The 21,988-nt window shown below is 36.9% G+C and overlaps 1 pseudogene; it reads right to left on the minus strand.

The window, feature by feature from the left end:
• Positions 1–10,067: 10,067 nt before the first annotated feature.
• LOC126589426 (protein ROLLING AND ERECT LEAF 2-like) lies at positions 10,068–17,411 on the minus strand (annotated as a pseudogene).
• Between the last annotated feature and the right edge of the window lie 4,577 nt (positions 17,412–21,988).

Here is a 21,988-nt window from a genome sequence, read left to right on the forward strand (position 1 = left end):
AAAATAAGGTAGAATTTTTCTATTGAGATTGTTGATGTTATTGTTTTGCTTCTTCTTCTTTTTTTTTTCTTCGGATTTTGGTGGTTGGATTTTGAGATTTAGGTTGTGAGTGGGTTGCGTTTCAAATCTGGGAAGATGGAGTTGCCCAGAAGCATGGAGACTTGCAGCTTTCATACGACATGCAGACAATTTTGAGAACGGGACTAGCAATCCCATAGTTTTTTAGGGGTTTCACTAAGACCGCCTAATCCCATGGTTAGTCGGAGCGAGTGAAGGTTAGTGCCATTAAAGTTACTCCCACCAGGTACCAAACACGGGACTGGACTAACCCTTAGTCCAGTCCAATCCAGTGAGAATTAACGAGGGCAAACAAACGCCCCCTAAGGGTTGTAACGGGGCTAAGCGTATTGGCTAACAAAGAAAGGTAAAGATAAACAAAGGTTCTTAAAGCAATAATAAGCAAAGCAATGAAATCAACTTAGAATTCACTTTTGAATGCAGCAAATTACTCGAAACACTAAGGGGATTTCGTACATACTTAGGGTCATATTCAAACTTTTTGGACCCTTTCTTCAACAACCAATACTTGTGAGTACTTTCTCACCTATTTCACAACTTATTTCTTTCTTTTTCCCATTTTTTTTCTTTTCTTTTTCACATTTTTGTTCTTTTTTTTTTCTTTTCTTCCTACTCATGTACATAACCTTCCCCCACACTTGATTTCTACAATATGTTTGATCAAAAGGAATTCCCTCTAAGTCATGCTCCACTATACTTTAAGAACAAGGGTATGGATAGTCCTATTCTAGGCTAGGTGGGGATAATGTGGCAAACAACGAAAATAGGCTAAATAAGGCTCAAAAGGGGTTAAACCTACAAAACATATGCATGGGATGAAGACTTTTGGCTCTGGTGGTAACTGCTATACAACTTCATCTTGATATATGTTATGCATTCAATTTTAAGCTTTGAATGAAACGGGCATGAGTTCTAGTATTTGGAACTAAAGTGATAAAACGCATTCTAAGTAGCAACCAAGCAAAGAATAATGAGATTATGCAACGACTTTAGAACACAAGAAATCACAGATTAATAACTCTCCAAATAAAGTTTAGGCTCAAGTCTCTCAGGGTTGTAGCGTAAGTTTGAGTTTCTTCCTTCAAGCATGTTACAAAAGCTGATTTTTTTTCCTTTATGATTACATGTGAATTCGTAAATGACAACTAGAACCAAGCATTAACCAAAGAGCATATCAAACTTCCACCCATGTTTGTAGCTTTCTTTAACAGTCATGCAATTAAAAACCAAATCCTCATCATTGTGTTGAAAGGTACCCTAAGACACAAACACACAAAAACGACTCTTTTTGGGTTTTTCAAAACTTTTTATATTTTTTTTTCAAATTTTCGTATTTTTCTTTCATAACACACTAAAACACTTCAAAACACACTAAAAACACTTAAAAACAATGAGAAACAACTCTAGTGGTGCTAGGTGATAAAAACCCACGAATTTTCAATAAAAACACTTGTTTACCCCCCCCCCCCCAACACTTAAACCAAACATTGTCCTCAATATTTCAAACATAAACTCACACATAAGCAAGCAAACAACACAACTAACAATCACAACAATTATGGCAAAGTAAAAGAAATAAAGAGTAGAGTTTAAGAACGCAAATCTGGTTATGGAGTCGGAGCTTCCTAGGTCTTCTTTATTTGAACGCATGGATTGCCTCCCAAGAAGAGTTTGCTTTAACGTCTTCCAGCCGGACGATACCTCATTTTAAGCTTCATTGGAGCCCATGGCATGGAATTGATCTTTGAATGGGAGGTGATACTTGAAATGATCCGGTAATGGTTTAAATTCTAAAGTGGGTGCCTCAATCATTAACAATATATTAGTATAAAGCAAAATTGAAATTCGGGGAGGTGGCTTACCTTTGTGCTCCAACATGAACTCAAGAATAAACACCCCTTCGAAAGTTGTAATACTAGAAAATTCAGCCAGATTTGGTGTTTTGAGAGTTATGACTTGTCTCGTGTCATAAAATCCAACTTCTTTGGGAATTGTTGTCTCAAGTATATCCTTTCTGATGAATTCTAGACATTCCCCAGCCACTTCTTGCTCTTCATTCTTTGGAAAGGTTCCGAAGATGCCTTTCTCACCCTCTTCTTCCTTGGATTGCATGATCCTGCAAGGAATAGGGACAGTTGGTGGAACGGGATCAGAAAGAATTGAATTTGGAACAACCTTACCTAAATTGGGTAGTGGTTGAGCTTTGGGAGGCTGCGGCAAGGGTTGTTCTTCCCTTACCGTGGCTTTGTCTTCCTCATCTTCTTCAAGCATCAACTGTTTGTCGACTTCTAGGCTATGTTTAGACGTCTTGAGTTCAACTCCAACCTTCATACCACTTCCCAAAGTGATAGCTTTAGCAATTTCAAAATCTCCCCTTGGATTGACAATGGTTGAGTTGGAGAGTTCACTTTGTTCTTAAATTTGCCCCATGAATTCCGCAATCTCTCCCATTTGATTCTTCAATTCACTCATCACTTTGGCTTGATTTTGTGATTCTTGCGTCAAAGAAGTTAGTACATTAAGAATTTGAGCACAATCTATTGACGAACCTGAGTTTGGTTGGGCATATTGTATATGAGGTTGTGGTGGCTGCGCAGGTCTTGAATTGAACTCCTCATATGGCTGCCAATATTCTTCGTGTTGAAGTGGTTGAGGTTCCCACCACATAGAGTTTGAATGATTACTCCAATCTGAATTGTACGTGTTGGAAAACAAGTTGTTCCTTGATTGGTTATAGCCTTGATAACCCCAGGTATTGACACTCTCCCAACTTCTTTGTGGATGTTGATCAACTGTATATCCTTGCGTATAGGACACATCGAATGTAGGGGTGCTTTGTATTGTGGTCCTTTCGAGGTACTGTGACAATTGAGTAGTAAGATTTGCCATTTGAGCTTGAAGATTAGCAATTGCCATGTCTTACTTCTATAGTACCTGATATCAGAGAAAGAAAACTAAATCAAATATCTTTAGTAAATGACATGAACAGAAACAAAGGGAGATTAGCAATTTTGCTAATCCCCGGCAACGGCACCAAAATTTGACGCGAAAATTAACTTAACACACAAATTAAACCCTCTTATTGACAATTGTAGTAAAGATGTAAGTAGGGATCGTTCTGGACCGGGGATTATGACGGATTGCTAACCTACTCTAAACTGACTCAAAAACACAAAAATAAACTTAAAAACACTTAACTAGACTCTAATGACTCAAAACAAGCTTAAAAGACTCAAAACAGCTTAAAACAACTAAATAGACTCAAACTAGACACTAGGAATGACTTTGGACGAAAATTGATTTTAGCTTGACTCAAAACACTTAAAAACACAAACTAAGACAGATTCTAACTAATTTGACACACTAAAGTAAAGGGGATTGGATTTTGGACGAAATTAAAGTGAAAACAAGTGAATTAAAGACTTAAACAAAGTTGAACGAATTTGGTGAATTAAATGGATGATGGGCTAGCTAGAGGGTCCTTCTCCACACATGACACACTTGCATACAAATCAATCTCCAGTTGCTTTTTCGATAAACCATAAATGACAATGCCCCAGATTAACCGTGCCATCACTAATTAACCCTCAGATTTTCCTTAAGTCATTGAATTGGATGGAATACACATCATCAACCCAAATTATTCTTCAATAGTCCCCTACATGCACATCATAATAGAGATACAATCAAAGATCATTAAGTTCTATGAAAATCATAAGCATAGACAAAGCATTTGTAACTATGACATCATGATACTCATGCTAGGAATTTAACTTAACGCGATCATAACCAGCAACCTTCACCACTTGTGAATATAAGTTTGCAACGATTATGTGAAACTCCCTTATATCCTAGCATTAGATTCAATCATGCAAACTAAGTAGGCCTCCTTAATCAACATACAAGAATAAGTTTTGAATAAAACAGTTAAGCAAATTACATTCACACTTTATGAAATCACAACATTCATACTACAAATATAATCATGGTTTCGAAATTCACCTCTAACTAAAAAGAAATTAGTTCCTCATGTCTTTAAAAACATAAAACCAAATTAAAACAAACATTGAACTAAAACTAAGGATAGAATACACCTAGGAATGTCCAGCAATCCAAGCTTGAATGGCAAGGCACGACTCCAATGGTCTCCTCTCCTTCCTTCCTTGCAAATTTGCGCACAAGTATGTATTTTCTGATGTTTTGGCTCTTGTATGTGTAGTGCACGAAATTGTGGTGGATGGTGTAGTGATTTAATGGTAGAGGGTGGTGAATCTGAAATAGGCACATAATGATGTATTTATAGGGCTAGGTGTGGCACAATCCCTAAGGATTAGGATAGGTTTCTGAAATCAAAGTGGGACAAGGTTTGTGTAAACAAAACCCAAGTGGAATGGGTTAAAACAATCAGAAACCAAAGGGGATTAGGTTAGAAAGGTGCGGCATAAATTCCTGCAAGGAAAGGGATAAATTTGGCCTAATTCAAGAGGGAAAAGGATTAGGGTTACAGGTTCTAGAGCTTCTAGAAGAGGGGGAGGCACCAGATTTGTAGGGACTTCTAGAAATGATGTTTCAGCACCAATTTAGGGGTTCTAGAAGGATAAAGGTGCGGCACAAATGTAGGGAAAGGATAAGCCTTCTAGAAATCAGATATTTAGGTCCTCTTGCAGCTAGATTTAAGGCACAAACTGATTTAGATAAGATAAGATAGGATAAGACTAGATTAGGAGAGGATAAGATAAGATTGGATAAGGTTTTGGATAATGTTCCTTCTTTTTAGCTGATTCCTTATCTTCTTTGTCTTGGATTTATTTTCTTCATCTTTTCAGCACATTCCTAGCTTCTTGAACTTCAAATTCGTCCATCCATCTTGCTCAATTCATAAGCTATCCATTTGATGCCCAAAACTGCCTCAAAATGCTCCAAATTGCACTTTCTTGCCAACTTTGTCAATTGGACCTACAAACACACGAAAATAGCTTAAATCACTATAATAAACACTAACTAACTATGAAAATGCAAGAAAACAAGCTAACTAAGTTGCATAAATATGCTCCTATCAAGCACAATCGAAGGACATTTTTATCTCAACATGAATGGTAGTTTAAACTGTATTACAAGCGGAGATTCCTCAAAACCCACAAAGTAAGAGAAGGTGTTAACAAAGTAACATTGTGGCACCTTAAACTTGGACATGTGAACCAAGATAAGATTCCGAAGATGTCCAAGATGCATATTTTGAGTCATTAGATTCTGACCTAATGTCTATATGTGAGTTTTGTCTAAAGGAGAAGATGTCTAAATAGAGCTCTATTCTAAAACGGCAATGATTGCATCTCTTGAAAACTTGAAGATAATCCATAGGAAAATAGGCCTTCATAAATAGACACTGGATGGCAGAGTCTGAATCCAAATGTAAAAATAGAATCAGAAATAGACACTGGATTGCATGGTTTGAATCCAAATGTAAAAGAAGAATAAAAAACAAACACTACATTGCATGGTCTGAATCCAAATGTAAAAGAAAAACGAGAAACGAAGATTGCAACACAGAGTCAAAATCCAAATGCAAAAGATAAACTAGAAACGGACGTTACAACATAGAGTTTAAATCCAAATGTAAAACCGTCAGGAGATCGTCAAGGAACCTAGGTACTAGTGTGGTACCAGTCAAGGATTCTCCTATGATTAAGTCAATAAATGTTATATGATCTCAAGCAGTGGGATAGAGAGAGATTATGTGATATCTTTGACTAGAACCCTAGATGTATTTATAATGATCATATAAAATTCTTAATAGGATAGTAATTCATATTTAACCGACAAAATTCCAGAGTAAATCTAGAAAAACATTCCTTTTCAGAATGATTTATTACTTATAATGCACGTCAATCTCATAATTCCAGGAATCTCCAAGATACTCAATATTCTATCCAGTAATCAGGCTATTAGCATTCCGTTTCTTGAGGAGCAAGGTAATAGAAGACAACTTGGGGACTCTGGAAATGCTCATGTTGGAGTTATGCTTGTCCTTACTTTTCTTCTTGGAATTTACACGATTTTTGTCCTTGTTCGCTCCAGGACGATGTGTGTTAGCAACTCTGACTTGCCTCCAAGTAGTTTTCTCTAAGAATTCTTCTCTGAAAGAGATCACCATCTCAAAATTCCTAGTGGTTACTACCTATTAATTTTATAAAAGACACAAATAAATGCGTACATGGTATTAATTAGAGGTGGATACAAGGCACCCTAACAATTATAATTTTTCAAATTTATTTTTATATACACCCTTTGACTGAAAAGCTTGTTAAAAATGTTCCCTAAAATCAAATCATAAGATAATATATAACGCGCATGAACACACACGCACACCCCGGAAAGTGAAATCCATAATGATGAACTCATTAAAAATCCGGGTAGAATAAAAATGGGAAATTTTATATGAACCCTGATTTTGTATCTCTACACCCAACTTATAAAATTAGGTAAAGTACAAAAAAATACCTAAACTATTGGTGTCACAACACTATCATACCTCATCTTACGAATTTGTGCCAATGTCATACCTCCTCAGTTTTTCTGTTAATTTCTCAGTTAATTGCTAACTTGGCTTGATCCGAGGCCCATTTTCTATTAAAAAATTATTAAAAACTCAAAAAAATCATTTAATATTTTTTAAATATTAAAATTAAAAAAAAAAAAAAAAACCAACGATCAATTTGTCCCCTCCCCCCCCCCCCCTTCTCTCTCTTCTCCCCATCTTTTTCTTCTTCCCCCTTCCTGCAACTTCAACCCAGAAGAAAGAGAAAAAAAAAAAACCTCCCCACCCCCTCTTCTCCCCGCACCCACTCTCCACACCCAACCTCCACACCTTCCCACCCAACCTAGCACTGCAACCCAAAAAAAAAAAAAAAAAAAACCCATACCTCGTTGAGAACTTGGGCGCGGAGAAAATGGGGGGAATGGATGTGGAGGGAAAAGGGTGGGTACGCGGGGGGATGGACGAACTGAGTATCCTTTTTTTTTTTTTTTTTTCCTTTTCTTTTTTTTTCTTCTTCTTCTGCAGGTTGGGTGGGGGGGGGAGGGACCTTTTTTTTTTTTCCTTCTCTCTCTTCTTCTTCTTCTACAGGTTGGGTGGGGGGGGGGGAAGTTTTGTTTGTTTTTTTCTTTTTTCTTTTTTCTGGGCTGCAACAGATTGGGGGAAGAAGAGGAAAGAAGATGAAGATGGGGGAGAAGAGAGAGGGTGTCGGGGGGGAGGGACAAAGTTTAGTTTTTTTTCATTCTTTTTTCTTTTTTCTGGGTTGCAGCAGGTAGGAAGAAGAGGAAAGGAGATGAAGATGGGGGAGAAGAGAGGGGGGCGGGGGGGGGGGGAGTTTTGTTTGTTTGTTTTTTTTTTTTTTTTTGTCTGGGTTGCAGCAAATAGGGGGAAGAAGAGGAAAGAAGAAGAAGATGGGGGAGAAGAGAGAGGTTGCCTGGGGGATAAGGGACAAATTTTGTTTTGTTTTTTTTTTCTTTTTGTTTTCTGGGTTGCAGTAGGTAGGAAGAAGATGGGGGAGAAGAAAGGGCGCAAGGGGGAAGTTTTGTTTGGTTTTTTTTTTTTTTTTTTTAATAACCTTCTTTATTATTTTAATATTTAAAAAATATTAAATGATTATTTTTAGTTTTCAATAATTTTTTAATAGAAAGTGGGTCCCGAATCAAGCCACGTCAGCAATTAACTGAGAAATTAACAAAAAAACTGACGGAGGTATGACATTGGCACAAATTCGTAAGATGAGGTATGACATTGTCAATTTTAAAAGATGAGGTATGAAAGTCTCGTGACACCAATAGTTGAGGTAGTTTTTTGTACTTTACCCTATAAAATTTGGGGAACTTTAACGAAAAGCACCCGGTACTGTTCACTTTAACGAAAAACCACATTTTTACACTAAAAAGTCAATCCTGGTACTATTCACTTTACCCTTTATTTTGTCCTTATCATTAAAACTCAAAGTTTTCAAGCCCTTTTCATTAGTTTTCCTTAAAATTTGTCCATCAAACACCCAAATTTACCCTTAAAATAAATAAATGAAAACAAAAAATATTAGAACTCAAAACTCACCCGAAGAGCAACAACACTATTCTATCTCTACACCCCTCACTTTTTTTTTTTCGGTGAACCCAACGCCCCGTTGTCGTCATAGACAATGACCTCCACAAATTAGGGTAATGAGAAAAACACTGAAAAATCTCATGCACGATATGATCCAAATGAATTGAATCTATTGGGAAGAATTACCACTAAAACTTAATGTACTCCGTATTATTTTTATAATCATGTTCATCCTGATTCATAATATGAAAGTTTATTGTTGGATCTTTTCTCTTCTGCATATAAACCAAATAGAATACAGCTATGTTATGCAAACTACAAACGGTTGACGTTGATGGATTGGGAACAATGCTCCCTCCGCCAACGTTGATGATGATAGAAAGATAAAAGAATTACAGGCTCCAATCGATAGTAAAGAGAGAGACGCCGGCAAGGAGGGTAATTGATGGAAGAGAATAGAGCGGTGGCAGTTTCGATGGTGGCACAGGCAAAGTGTTGTGGTGGTTCCTATTCATTCAAGAGGTAAAGAGAAGATGGAATGGTGGTCGTTGAAGTCGTCAGGAATGTGCCAACGCTTTGGATTACCGGAAAATACGAAGGGTGTGTAGAGATAAAAAAAATAAAAAATAAAAAATAAAAAAAGAGGTGTTTCCTTTAGAGTGGGTTTAGGGTTCTAAAATTATTGATTTTAATTTATTTATTTATTTAAGGGTAAACCATACATAAATTTTTAAGTTGGTTCTAAAATTATTGATTTTTAAGTGTTTTTCTCATTACCATAATTTGTGGAGGCCATTGTCTACGACGACAACGGGACGTTGGGTTCACCGAAAAAAAAAAGTGAGGGGTGTAGAGATAGAATAGTGTTGTTGCTCTTCGAGTGAGTTTTGAGTTCTAATATTATTTGTTTTCATTTATTTATTTTAAGGGTAAATTTGGATGTTTGATGGACAAATTTTATAAGTTGGGTGTAGAGATGATGCGTAAAATAACTAAACACACAAATTAACCCTCTTGTTGACAATTGTAGTATGGATAAGTAGGGATCGTTCTTAAACCGGGGATTAGGAGGGATTGCTAAACACTCTAAACTGACTCAGAGAATGCAAATCTAAACTCTAAAACACCAAAACAAAACAAAAGACTCAAAACAGCACAAAGACACTCAAAACTGCCTTAAAAACACTTTCTGGGCAGTTTTGAATTCTAACACAAACTTGGACGAAATTAGGTTATAACTTGAATCAAAACACTTAAAAACACAAACTAAATTGATTTCTAACTAATCTAACACTTTAAAATAATGGGGGATTTGGTTTTGACGAATTTGAAAACAAAGAAAACAGATTGTAACTAAAACAGATTTTTAAAACGAATTTGGATGAAACTATGGATAAAAGGATAGTTAGGAGGTTCTTCTCCACACATGACACACTTGCATACAAAACGATTTCCAGTTGCTTTTCAATAAGCTATGAATTCTCAACGCCCCAGATTAACCGTGAATTGCACTAATTAACCCTTAGATTTTCCAAAAGTTATTGAATTGGATGATTGCATACGACAACCCAAAGCATTCCCCACAAGTTCCCTACATGAATTGCATAATAGAGATACAAGTAAGAATCATTAAGTTCTATGAAAATCATAAACATTGACGAGACACTCGTTACTATGAATTGCATGAAACTTATGCCAAGAATTTACTTAAAGCGATTGTAACTAGCAACCTTCACTACTTGTGAATATAAGTTCATAACGATTAGGTGAAACTCCCTTATATTCTAGCGTCAAATTCATGCATGAAAATTAAGCGTGCACTCTCAACCTACATACACAAATCAGTTTTTATACGAACGGATAAGTAAATTGAATTCACAACTTACAAAAACACAACTGGATGCAATCAAATCATATTGCAAGCATGAACATGGTTTCGAATCACCCCCTAACTAAGAGGGGTTTAGTTCCTCATACTCACAAAACAAAGATTATTGAATTGAAACATTGAAAACAAAAGAAAGATTACACCTAAAACGTTCCAGCAATCCTCAATCGAATGACAAGCACGTCCAAGGGCTTTCCTCCTTCCTCTTTGCTGCGGCATAAGGGTTGGTAGTGAGTTTTTGGGGTTATGGGTGGTGTAAAAGTATGAAATGGTGTTTAGGATGGTAGTATGGTGCGGCTAGAAGTGTTTGGGGCAGAAACTAGGGTGAATGGTGAAGTATGGATGTGGTAGAGAGTGGGGATGGCTTTCTGGCGTGAATGGGAGTGAATGGATGATTTGTGGCTGGAAAAAGGAGGTTTATTTAAAGGATTTTAGGAATTAAAACCCTAGGTTATTTAGGTCAACAGAAATTAAGTCAAAAGCTTCTAGAAATAGGAAATCAAATCAGAAAACTAAAGGAAAGTGCAAGGGATATGCGGCAAGGGCATAGAACACAAAAGGAATGTGTTTTAATGCAAGGAAATAGGAAAGAACCCTCTCCCTTGCACGGCAAGGAAGAGGAAAGGTGGGACAAGTGCGGCAAGGAAGTGGATCATGTAAGGAATATGTAATTTGTGTCCTATAATGCTTAAAAGGCCTTCAAAGTTGCTAGAACATAGGGACAATTAGGATTGAGGAAATGTCAAACCAAAATAGGAAACCTTGGCTTAACTTTCCTACTTCAAGTAGGAATCCTTCTTAGAGTAGGAATCCTCATTCTTCTAGGAATCCTCATTCTTCTAGGAATCCTCATTTGAGTAGGAATCCATCTTCAATTAGGAATCCTTCATTGATTAGGAATCCTTTCTTCTTCAAATCTTCAATTTCGTTCATTCCTTTTGCTCCAAGCATGTGATAATCATTCCAAGCCCAATTTTGCTCCAAAATGCTCCAAAATGCATCTTCTTGCATACTTTATCCCTAGAATCAGAAAACACACAAAAATGACTTTAAACACTAAAATAACTAAGGAAACACAACGTAAATGCACGAGAACAAGCCAATTAAGTCGCATAAATATACTCTTATCAAGAGATACAAAATTAGGGTTCAAATAAAATTTCCCATTTTTATTCAACTTCCTTATTTTCTGCTTCAACAAAACTTGTGACCTTTTGAATTCCCCTTATTTCTCTCTTCATATACAAATGCCATGTCCAATTGAACTTGTATCCAAATCCCTCATTTTTCAAGATTTCTCAAACCTCGTTTGTTGGAACTTCGTATATTTTCCTTCCCCTTCTATGCATTCAGTCGTTCACAGTGAAGACTGAGCTTTAAACTGTTCATAATGGCTTTTAGCACTCTGGATGGCCTTCTGCAGGTCTACATACGCCTCCACAGACGACTCTGCAAAGTTGCTCAACTTACCACAAAACCCCGCCAAGCTTATTTGGAAATGGTCGAAACCTGAAATCCAGTCTTGAGAAACTTCATCTGTTGGCATATTAGCACCAGAATCACTACCATTGGCATGCTTCCAGGATGTTAAATCAGATAGGCCTGCACCCTTCTCCTCTTTCTTTTCTTGGTGTGGTAAAAAACGGTAAGTTTCAGCTACTAAAGTCTTTATAGAATCTTCCACTTCTTTGGCAGGTAAGCTGCCAAGCTTTTCCAACCAGTTACCACAGGTGACATATATTGGAGGGCCATAGTTCCTATGGGGGATTTCGTACGGCTTCCTTTTCTTTTTGGAAGACTTCTGTGGAAAAGAGATGCATTTTAAAAGCCATCCGTCTATAGACTGCAAGTAGGACTTTTGAGCACCATTCCACTTCATAAAACTTGATGATAGGGAGCTGAGTTCGTCTTTAAGCTGGATCGTAATCTGACGACGTGATTCTGACTGTACGGAGATTTTGGTGTTGCTGTTGTTGTAAGCTATTGAGATTATGTGAAACTGAAGCTTGTGACATACAACCATCACCTCCCACATCCGCCTTAACCTACAATTTGGAGCAAAGAACAAGGCAAATGAGCCTAGAAGTGAAGCACTCGTATCAGACACAATAATATATAGGATTAAGACAAAAATTAATCATATTATTTCCTTGTTCTACATTCCACTGTTGCCCAAAACATATATGCATCACGTAGTTTTTAGCAACCATTATCAAAGTTCCAACACAACTCATACTGGTCCTAACAAACAACGATATAAATAAGAGAAAAATGAACATACAAATACGCAAAGCTTTTTTTCTGCATCTAGGCATGGTACCACATTTCAAACTTTATGGGTTTCCAAAATTGAGTTTCTAGGAAAAATAATTAAGCACTAGCAAAAAGGAACATGCAAATACATACCCTTCTATTAACTCTTCAAGTTGAGGCTGGAGCTCTTTGTCTCGTAAATCCTCAATCCTCTTCGATATTGAGTCAATTCTGTGAATAGCAACCCCGATTCTAGAATGTAGATCCTTGACAACAGCACGAGTTTTATCAGTTATTTGAGAACTCTGTCCTTTTGATTCTAGCTGCCTTAAAATCTTACACTTCAAGTCATAATCCCTTCTAACCATCTCACTGGCCTGAAAATAAGAATTTAAGTTCATATAAAACATGGGATGACCCATATACTCTTCATATCCGAAATATGTTTTTTAAAGTGAGAGAAATATTTTTTTGTTTCAGACATAACCATACAAACAAGGTCCACATCTATCTGCATATATCTGAAATTTCTGATATTTTCGACAGTTCGAAGTCAATTTAAAATGGACCTAATGGTATTTCGTGCTCACTTGTTTTTTTAAATTTTAACCAAGTATAGATTCCATCAAAAAGAATAAAAGGTAGAAACTGGCATGTTATAAGCATCGTGAAAACAAATACAAAGGTGAAGCCCCAAAATTGAGCTCAGTTTCTACAACAGTATCAAGCTGCTAGAATACAAGTCACCATTTTTCAGCAATAATTCAAATAATAACATGAGATTCAGTAACATCAAACTGAACTTTAAGCTTCTACGATATTAAAATGCGGTTACTGTCTGTATCCAATTCCTCCCAAAAGGTTGAACAAAACCATATGTAAGCATAAGTAAGGTCAACAAAAAATGGACACCATAATATAATTTAAACTAACGAGTTTGTTTAACTATTTCGTGTAATGAAATTTCTAGAGATCAAAGTGTATCTATTTTTTGTTCATTTGAAGCAAAAATAGTGGTTCACCAAAAAAAAGAGAGTAATTTCCATCATGATGATTATGATTATAAACACCATAACTACTGCTAATTTATCAGTAGTACCTTGACTTCATCATAAAGCTTCCTCTCCCACGCATATAGCCTATCCAAGGTTGAGGCATGACTGCCTGAATTCATGCAGAAGTTGTCAAAGAGGTGACCAGTAAGATCATCCATATCATCTTTTAAGTTTGCTCCCAAAGGATTCCTTGACGAAGAGGATCGAGATGATGTCGTCCTATGCCAAGTTAAGTACTTCACAGAAGTTTGAGGAGCCTCTGGCAAACATAAAAAAAGAATCAGCTCAGAAAGCAAGGTACCAAGATCAAGACACCCAAATGAAAAGGCAGGCTAACATTAAAACTTAAAACCTATCATGCAACGATGTGAATTGACTCTAACCACTGAACATCTAAATGGTACTTTGTGTACCTACCACGTCACTCTCAACAGTGATAAATCATATATGTATGTATAGATAAAATAAATCTAATGAAAACACACAATTTGTACTGAAGTTCCTCGTCCAATTTTTCACATATTTGTGACAAAAGAAACTAAATGAGGAATGAAAGATAATGCACTAACATATTGATGTTAACTTATATTTTCTGCAAAATGTAAATATTGGGGGATACCCCCACAATGAGCTTCATTTATCGGAACCATCTATTATTCAATTCCTTCCTTCAGGGATCATCCCAGCAAACGTACAGTAGCACTCCAATAATAAATATAGCCTGAAAAGAACTATTCCTAAACTCCAAAAATACTGGCTGACAAAACGAATTCTATCTCACAGAAGATCGACCACCTCCTCAACTCTAAAAGACTAGTTGCCATTAGGAATAGTATTGGGAAAGAGTATTAAGAAAATTATAATGATTGCAGTTATATTCTTCTAAATACAACTTCTGTTCTAGCATGTTGCCACACACTCAAACATTTCGGGGAACTAAATTTTAACTTCCCTAAGACTTTCTTGTTATATAAATCTTTTGGTGGTTTACTCGTCGCTAATGTAACTAACCATGCCATAGCAGTTTATGGTAGTACAATACTGGTTTTTCCCAGTTTTTGGTTGTGCACTACTAGTTTTTCCTGAGAAGTATCGCCAACTTGTGCATAACCATGCCCAGTTGACTTGACAAATATGATCCAAGTATAAACCTGGATAAACTAGTCATGTACATTATCATTACATTGAATCATAACACTCAAATAGAAGTGAAAGTGAAATGCTTTCACATGAAGTTGGCTAAAATTGATTTTGATCACGTAGACAAGGATTCCACATATTTCCAATTTTTAATAGAAAAAAAAAAGGATAGACATCAATTATAGTGTACATTAAAGTAATTACACAATGGCATCTTTGCATCGGACGATACAACAACCTTTGGAGAAAAAGGACAGACATCAAACCCTAATAAATACACGTAGGATATCAACAAAAAAACATCTAACATCCATAGTGTATACAGCAGCCATACTGATTTGAAAAACTAACAGAAACCCCATAATAGCATTTTTTGCACTAGACCGTGAAGGTTTAAAACCAATGTGTCTGTCATGCATCTATGACATTAAAAATTAAAATAAAAAGGGTACAGACCAGGAGGCCTACCTTCCTGAACTTGACTTGGGTCTTCACCACAGGAGAAACAACCCTTCAAGAATTTAGATGAAATTGATCCACCTGCTACAGTAGAACTCCTAGTGTTCATATCTTCAGACTATCAAAAGAAAACAGATTTCTAATGGTCTATAATAACATGAAATTAACTCAAAACATTTTAGAATATCCATTTCTTTTTTCAATTTTATATGTCCCATGATTTAAATACTGCAGTCTTCGTTACATCCAGAAACTGTTGATTGTATTGTACCTTACTCACAGCATAAAGCAGTGCCACTAGTCATCCTTGGATAACTAAAACATACTTAAAGTGTTTTCATAAAACGAGTGAGAGAGAGAGAGAGAGAGAGAAAGAGAGATCTTACTTTCTTTTTCCGGGAAAATTGGACGGAAATGCAACTTATTTGCTTCAAGCATTCTAGGAATTTCTTTGCCACACTCGAAAGCTCTTATAAAGAGAATTTCAATATCTTTCATGCTTGAAAAAAAATCTTTTGGGGCAGCCTTACTTTCAATGCAATCTTCTTTAACTGTTTTTTTAGTTGAGTCAGTTTCAACTGCAACTGGTGAGGATGTGGCTCTCAATGGTGAAAAATCAGGTGAGTTACTTTTCTCCCCATTCAATAACTCAGTTTCTGAAGTTACACTTCCTGCGGAAGGCATTGTAGGTGAAGCACTAGCTTCAATGTGATCCTGCACTCTATTAAGATTTTCAAAACTTCGAACAAGGGTATTTGTAGCAGGCTCATCAAATTCATCTTCAGAATCCTGAGATTCTTCCCTTCCATGAAAAGAAGCCTTCTCTTCTTCATCTTCCATATCAGGAATTCCCTCCTCTTCCCTAAGCTGTCTATCATCGTTATTTTCAAACCCCTGGTTAATTCCCTTCCCTTCTCTTCTTGAAAAGAAAATTGATGGTCAATTGGATGGAAAAAATCAAAGTAATCCCACGGTGGAGTTTGAGGTGGGAGTGAAGAAGCTTCAATTGGTGACGTTTCAGGTTTTCCAGCAGATCGAGGTGTGGTATTCTGTGGGGTGCTCGAGGAGGTTACTGTTGCAGTAAGGGGAATAGGAGGTTTTTCTTCAACTGTTTTAGAAAAGCTGCCCCTGAATTTCATATGATTTGCCTGAAATCGTGTAGAATTTGGAGGAGAGGGAGATGGAAAAAAGGTTTCAGCTGCATCTATGTGTTGTGACACAGATGGAGAAGAAAAAGAGAATTGAGAAAGACTTTTGCCAGTTTGAACAAGCACTAGTGGCAGTGTACAAGGAAGACTCAACGGGAGCCCCAAGATCGACAAATTTCCTAAGAGCTGTTCCAGTATTCTTTAGTGATTGAATATACATAAAATGAGCTGCTGCTAGCGAGCATCTGCCGTCAAGTGCCAGTTTAACAAACTTCTTCCTTTCTCGACATAGCTGAAGGGCCTTATCTTCTTCTATTTTAGAGTTTGAGGCTCCCATATCTAAAAATCTGGCCTAATATCCCTCAAGTACATATCAGGACATAAGATTCTTCCTGAAACTGAATTTAATAGATGTGTTAAACAACGAGAAACAAGTGCGATGGTAAATATTCTACAAGAAATCAATATCATTAGACTTTAAATTAGAGATATAAAAACAAACAAACTAATTGCAGAACTCGTAACAAATCATACAGATGAAAGAGGGTCACAACACAAGTGGCAAATCTAATTGCTAGAAAAACAAATATCCGGTGACATTATTATTAATCACAAGTTAAAGATGTTCGAGAAGAGCCGCTTAGTACTACAGTCTAGTGGTATTCCTCTTCACTTATATGTGAAATGTCATAGGTTCAATTCTCGCCAAAGGAGAATTTGAACCACATTATTGCTAGCCCATTGTGAGGCTTAGCGCACCTCCTCCCCCTATATTAAATAATATCGTTTGTTCAAAAATATAAAATAAAATAAAATATTCAAGAAGAAAATTCCAGATGGCAACCCCAATGAGCAGAAACACAAAATCTTATCAGGGATCAACAGAATCAACAAGAAATACACAAAATCATATCAGGGATCAAATAACAAAAAGAAAAACTGAATTTGTTAAAGAAAATTAACAAAGAAATACCAAAATTAAATTGTAAAAATAACAAACTGTATTAGGCTGCAAGTAAGTCACTGACCCTGCTTGTTTGTTGTTTTTCTCAAGTTGAGTGATTGAATTTTTGCAGCAAAGCAGATCAAATTCTTGTAATTCAAGGGCCCTGATTGATTCCTGCAAGTTATCAAAACACAATCGGAGCCGGAGGCTCTGCAATTTGAACAACACACAGACAGACGATTAGATTAGAATATAAACTCCAAACGAACGAACCCCAACATCAACCTCACAAATCAACCAACAATCAAAGAACGTAAGAATATAGAGAGAGAGAGAGAGAGAGAGAGAGAGAGCGCGACCGACGTATGAGATGGCGAAGGATTGGAGGCATGCAATTGCAAAAGGCAAGCGATGAGTAGGGACCCCACTCTGTCCAACACTGACTCTGCTGCTTTCTCTTCCCTTCTTCTTTTAACCTTTTCTGTTCTGCCTTGAAAAACAATGTAAAGAATAAAGATAACCAAGAAGTTGATTCCTATTCGGTTTGCGTGAAAGCTAAGTCTATGTCAATTAACTGTTTTGACTTAGATCGATGTCGACGTCGACGACAGTTCGAATTTATTCGTTTTGATTAATGAGCATTTAGTTAATTCTAATTATAAACAATTAAACCATTTAATTGTTCTTGTTCAATTTTCTTACTTTTTTTATCTCCCTTTTACATGGTGTACTATTCATTGAGTTCTAATTAGCTAGGGAATGGGCAAATAGAACTATTGCTAATCGATTGTAAATTGAATCTTACTTTCAATCTCCCTTTTAATGAAGATAAGTGATTGGTAATCTTTAGAGTTTCCATAAGTCATGAGTGATACATAGCAATATGTCATAACTACTCAAGATAAGCAGAAGATGTGGAGAATCTGTTCAGTTTGGGATTACAATGCAATACGATCATTCTCTATATCAATACTTTTGATCACATTGTTTGGTTGATAGCTTATTCATGTCTATATCAGTACTCGAGCCTCTGAAGAGAATACATAATATGTACTGATCTATTCGATTTGTCAATGCCCAACTGGCAATCATATAATTAGGAACATACAACCAACTATGGCCACAACAGAAGAATAATTCATCCCCCTTCAAACGTGACACACCTTGTATAAAAAAAAAAAAAGAGCCACAAATTACTTTTTTCTTGTGTTTGATGGGTCATTGAGCATATATTCGTAAAAAACGTCTATCACTCTCGAATTTCTAGCGGTCACATGAGTGTTACTCTTTTGGGTCGGCTGGCACACGATCAGCATTTTCATTTGTCTCAGTAACATCACCGACAAGAGCATTTGGCGTCACCTCTGTGCGTTCTTCGGTAACATCCCGTATACATTGGTGTTGAATGTAGTGTCAAATATAATCACATCATCAAAATGACCATAACCACTTCGTGACTTAGCATTCGCCTAAAAGAAATTGCCAAGTACTCCGCCTTCGTCAATCTCCATCATCAAAACCAAATGGAATGAAAATGGGTAAACTAACGACACAAAACTCACCATCACAATCTGCGTTTCTTCAAAGATTCTAGACAAACTAACACGCCCCAATCCCGATATTCCCCGATGACTTAGCATTCACCTAAAAGAAATTGCCAAGTACTCTGCCTTCGTCAATCTCCATCATCAAAACCCAAATGGAATGAAAATGGGTTAACTAACAACACAAAACTCACCATCACAATCTGGGTTTCTTCAGAGATTCTAGACGAATTGACACGCCCTAATCCTGATATTCCCCGAACACCAGGATAGGTACGTGCTGGCAAACACCCGAGGGTGACGAAAGCCATTTATTGAATGCAAATGCTGAGAACAAGGAATAAATAAGACTTCTAAATATAACAATAATAAATATACATTTTAGGAACGTGTTCAGAGCACACATCTAATCTAGAATACTAAAAGAATTTATATAAAAATTGAATGAACAAAGGAGTGGGTCCTACATTGAGAGGACTCAAATATGCCAATGCGGAAGTGCCTGGATGCCAAGATTGTATACCTCGATTCTAAGTCCTGAAGGGGGCGCAAAACAAACATGAGTAGACCAAGTTGATATATATATATATACACACACACACTAAAATAGTTATAAACGTACTAACCTCCAGGTTTTATGAAAACACATATATATCATGATAAACATAGGTTTTCCGAAACCTAGCATGTCGTGCAATGTCTCAAATCATAACTTGTATGTATAATAATCACTAGTGAATGTCCGATAACTCTCCATGCCCCATGCCGGCTCCCTGTCTCTAAGCAAACAGTTAGAGGAAAAAACACTTCAGGCCCTATGCCAACACCATAACCGTTGCCCAGGATGGACCGGAATCTATCCTTTCGTCCCGTAGCGGAATACAAACCACTAGGTAAGTACAAAACCATTGAACATATATACATTTGAAAAGCAACTTCATAGTATAAAGTCATTCATCATCTATACTATAAAGAGGTGTTCTAAACGTGTTCTAAATATTATATCGTCATCCATCAGATATTCTATAAGAACACGGGTTATAGAAAAAATAGTAATAATTCAAACTAGCCTCAATAAGCATGTTATCTCACAAAACGTTTCATAAAACATAATCACCAAATCATGCTTTTCATGTATGCATTTCTACTATTAAAACATGCATTTTTAGAAGGGGTCCACTCACAAATACTTAGCCACCGAAGAGCCACGCAAACTAGCAAACACGGAAACGCCACAATAATTGCCCCTAAGCACATAAAGGGTCCAATTAATACAACTATATTATAACAATTGAATTTGGGAAAAAGGATGTTGGAAACGGATTCAGGACGCCAAAATTAGCCTAGGAGGGGTTCTAGGTTAAGGGTTTTGGACTTGGGTTAGGGTAAGGCCGCGAAGGCCTGGGAGGTTTCTTAGGCTGGGTTTCACGCCAGAGAGGAAGGCAGGAGTTTCGGCCGGAAATTAGACATTTTAAACGCCCATAACATTGTCAATACTCAACGAAATCTAGTGATTCAAAAATGAAAATCATAGCTCTCGATGAGACTAAGAGAATATTACCTCGCACGACGTCTAACTCGTCATGGTTTAGCCAAAAAACGCCTCGAAAGCTGCGGAGGTCACCGAAAATTGGGTAAGATTCAAATGGATATAACTTCTTCAATACTCAACGAAATTGGGTGAAACAAAAAGGGAAGTTGTAGTACTCAGCAAGACGAAGATATTGATACCTTGCACGTTGGCCAACTCGTCGTGGTTTGGCAGGAAATTAGCTTGAAAGCCGTTGGACTCGTCGGTAAAACTAGGAAAATACCACTGAGTTGTTTCTTACTACAAACCTTCACCAAAGCACCTAAAATGAGTCCTTGCTAGGGTTTGAACAATCTAAAAGAAATATTAGAGAGAGTTCCGAAGCTTACTAAGGTCGAGAGATGAGAAATCTCGTATGAGTAGAACTCCAAATAGTGGGGGTACCACTGTGCAAAGAAAGAGAATGAGAGAGAGATAGAGAGAGAGAGAGCATGGCACGGTGGTGTGGTGGTGTCCTCGTCGAAGTCTCCTTGGGTATGGGGTAACTGGGTGTGTGTGTGTGAGTTCAGGGAAGAGGGAAGGAGAGAGTTGCAGAAAGTCAAGAGGGAGAGATAAGGGAGAGTAAGAGTTGAAGGAGAGAAAGAGAGTTATAAAAAAATCAGAAAAAGAAAGAAAAAGGGAAAGGAACCGGGGGACAAATCAGGAGGTTGGCCCCTTGGGCTCACCAATTAATAACCAAAACAATTTTTTAAAATAAAAACCAAAACTATTTTTAAAATCGGGGGTGGGGTGTAACAATCTACCCCCCCCCTTAAAAGAATTTCATCCATGAAATTTAAAATCACTTACTAAACTGAAATACTCGAAAATAGGAAGAAGAATATATGTATAAAGAGTAATTAAGTCAGAGTGGGTGCATCAAAGAGAATATGTCACACCGTCGCGAGCGGGTTGCAAAATCCTCTATAATGCCTCTAAGCTCTTACTTTCTTCCGCATCAGTGTAAAAGTACAAAACATACTTTATAAAGATATAAAGTAAAATACGATAACACCAAAATAAATAAGTACTAACATATAGGTCGAAAATTCGTGCTGAACTTAAAATTGAAAACGGAAATACTTCCCCCAAAACATTTTTAATGACAAAACAAATAACTAAAGTAAAGGAAGTTAAAATACTCATACTGAAAACCAAAACTGGAAAATGAGAGTGGGTCTCTCCTAAGCATACGAAACATCACGTACTTTGAGAACAGATGTGTCTTTGGGTCGAGCCCCAATAATAACAAATCCGTAACAACTACTGAAGACGAGTCTTCTTGCCCACTTGCTTAATGAACCCAACGAATAAGTTATTAATACCATAGTCGGCCACCCGTAATATCGACCACACATTTGTTGTCTCGATAAGCAAGCAGTAATTTTCTGAGGGTGCACAATTTCACACATCGTAAATTCGATCCTCTGAATACCAATTCACAATACTCCCCTGTCAACCAGTGTTGCATATAGAAAACTCTCGTACCATGTCGCAAAAAGCCCCATACTCAAACCGAACAAAATAGAATTTGTCGTCATAAAACACTATCCAACACTAAGGATCATATTCACCTCAGTTCTTCCAAATTTCACCATTAAAGAATCCATTTGAAAACGGTATCTTGGGATTCAAGAGAAGTGGCTACCATGTTAGTAGTATACCCAAAAGCTCAAGCCAAGTAAGTAGAAAACGAGAAGTCACTTTCCTTAACAAGCAGTATCTCTAGAGAGCTGTTGTAGTGCTCAAACCACCTCTCCATTTTTGCTTAGGTGCAGATTTCTAGTCAAACACGGTCAATGTTGGTGGAAAGAA

Source organism: Malus sylvestris, chromosome 11, assembly GCF_916048215.2.
Source record: "Malus sylvestris chromosome 11, drMalSylv7.2, whole genome shotgun sequence".
NCBI lineage: Eukaryota > Viridiplantae > Streptophyta > Magnoliopsida > Rosales > Rosaceae > Malus > Malus sylvestris.